Raw genomic sequence first — 2,778 nt, 5'->3', positions numbered from 1 at the left:
CTCTATCTTTTCAGGTCTTAGGGGGTACAACAGGATCCACACTCCTACCTGCCAGACTCAGTCTACACTATTGTCTGCTTCTCTGCTCATAGGCCCAGCTGGAGCCAGGGGTAATGCCCCCACTTACTGGTCTCAGTTCACACACAGCTAGCCTCTGGAGTAGAGTCTGGAGTAGTGCCTGCCAAACCAGCTGGAGTCAGGGGACCATGCCCCCTCTTGCCAGTCTCAGTCCACTGCCTGGCAAGCCTCTCTTTCTAGGCTCTTTTGGAGTCAGGGCACCAGGCCTTCCCTCTGGTCTCAGCCCACACACAGCTAGCTTCTGTTTGCCAGACCAGTTGGAGTCAGGGGACCACACCCTGCCTGCCAGTCTCAGTCCACTGCCTGGCAAGCCTCTGTTCACAGGCTCTGTTAGAGTCAGGGCACCACACTCCACCCGCAGGTCTCAGTCCTCACCTGGTAAGCCTCTGCTCACTAGCCCCGCTGGAGGCAGTAGAGAACACCCTATCCCTCAGGGCTTGGTTCACACCCAGTAAGCCACTGCTCAAGGGTTCTGTTGGAATCAGGAGACTACCCCCTTGCTCTCAGGTCGCAGTCCACACCTATTAAACCTTTGCTCATAGGCCCAGCAGGGACAAGTCTTGCCAAACTCAGTCCACGTGGCGCAACCACTCTCCTATTGTGGGTGCTGTCAGAGCTGGGGGTTCTGCACCCTGTCCTGCCAGACACAGCCCAAACCAAGGGTCAACACTACCACTGGCTGGGCATGGTCATAACCAGCGGACTGTTCCTCCTCTCACCGAGTGTCCCTTTCTTCCCACACCCTCTTTCTTCTCTATTAGTCACAGATTTCATCCTGATTGTTGGCAGTCCACACTATGCCCAGGTCTCTCAGGACAAAACCAAACACTCTGTGCTCTGCAGGGGGCAGAACTTCAGACCACCATATGAGGGGGAAAGGGTGGACTGGGAGTTTGGACTTGTGGGGAAAAATATCTGTTCAATTTTATGCCTGGCGGGGTGGTGTCAAGGTTCATAAGTGGGACCTCCCTGGAGAAAGGGACCTAGAGTTTTGCGGTTCTCTCCAGCAAGGTAAAATGAGAGGTCTTTTGTTTCCTGCTCATTCACAGATAGCCTGCAGCAGGCCTCCTGCTTGGGGGAGGGGTCTCCCGTCCTCTAGTCAATAGGCTTTGTACCTATAATATGTTTTCTTGAATGTTCTTCCTTGGAGTTAAAACTTGCTGAACTTCTTTCTTCGTTCAGCTCCACTTCTTTGGCTTCATAGAGTCTGATTCCATCCAGTTTTTCTTCCTTTGCTCAGGAGACTCTGAAAAGGGTTGCTACCAGTTGGCTATCTTCCCAGAATTCCCTCCACCTCCATGTCTTGTCCTACTGGAAGGTGTTCAGGGGCAATCACAGGCTTGGGGCTATCATCTGTGATAACAAGCTTTCTTTTGGAATATCTCCTGAAGGGCCTGCTTGAGGCTGTTTTACAGATAAATTTTTTTCATCAGGAGGAACACTGAGTATAATAAGTCTAAAATCATGGAAAGTATATATAGTAAATGCATAAACGTTGTCATGATTATAATTATGTGTACTGAACATAATTATATGTGCTAGACTTTTAAACAACTGACAACACAGTGGCTTTGTTTAAACTGGCACCACCACAAACATGGTGAATGGGTTGCACTGTGACAGACGTTATGATGGCTGAAATGTCAGCAGGCAGCAAGAATTTTTTTAACTTCATTATAATCTTTTTTTTGGGGGGGAAGTATGGACGTTTATTTTCAGCTAATATACATAACGTAATGAAATTCAAATGACATGAAAATATAGAAAATGAGATTTAGTACTATGAGAACAAAGAATGACTTCTGACATCCAGACGAAGTACATCCCCTCTGTTTAGAAAAGTGAGGGTACTAAAGCACAGTGATCCCAAGCCATAAATATCAAACAAGAAAAAAAGTCCCTCTATACAACCAGAGTCAAAGATTTTAAAAGGGTATGTTTAGAAAGACTAAAGTAAATTTAATGTTCTCGCCCACAAACAGTGCAAATTTTCAAAAAGGCCATTTTTGTAACACTTTTTAAAGCATAAAGAAAGGGCACAGCTCAAGATTACCCCATCCCAGGAAAGAGCAGTGATGTTAATGGTCTGATGTTCCCCAGCACCTGGGATTTTTTCCCCCCAGAACAACCACACAGGTACCACAGGACTGCTGTACCCACTGCTCAGTGCCAAGTGCTCTAACTTGGCCCAACACTTGTGCAATCATGACTCCTGAAAACGAAATGGGTTAACTCAGAATATGAAAGTTGTGCATGGCCCATACATAGCCTCACAGAGCAAGTCCAGTACACAGCACCGTGGGTAGCATCTGAAGGGCCTGGGAGCTCCTAACTGGGTCCTCCATTACCATGCAGATTCTGACGCCACAAATGTGAAGTCACCAGGTATTTCAAGATGTCACTTCAGCGTGGGAAGCAATAGCCTGGGCATCAGCATTCCCCACAGGAAGTGGTGATACTTTTGGCAGCATAATTCCTTTGGGTGTACCCATGTCCCTCTCACAACTGATTGTTTTCTCTTCCTGTTCTGCCATCTCCACCCCCAGAAGGGCACCCTCCATTATCTGGAGACCCAGAACATAAATTACTCTCTATGTGACCCACCACTTATCACACCTGCTAATTTTATTTCTAGAGTGCTAAACAATGAACCAAAGACTAATACTTGTTCCTAAGCATAGAAACTTTGACATGTCCTTT

The sequence above is a fragment of the Otolemur garnettii genome, unplaced genomic scaffold, assembly GCF_000181295.1.
Source record: "Otolemur garnettii isolate 467f Iridium unplaced genomic scaffold, OtoGar3 scaffold00321, whole genome shotgun sequence".
Taxonomy (NCBI): Eukaryota; Metazoa; Chordata; class Mammalia; order Primates; family Galagidae; genus Otolemur; species Otolemur garnettii.
This window is presented reverse-complemented; position numbering follows the sequence as displayed.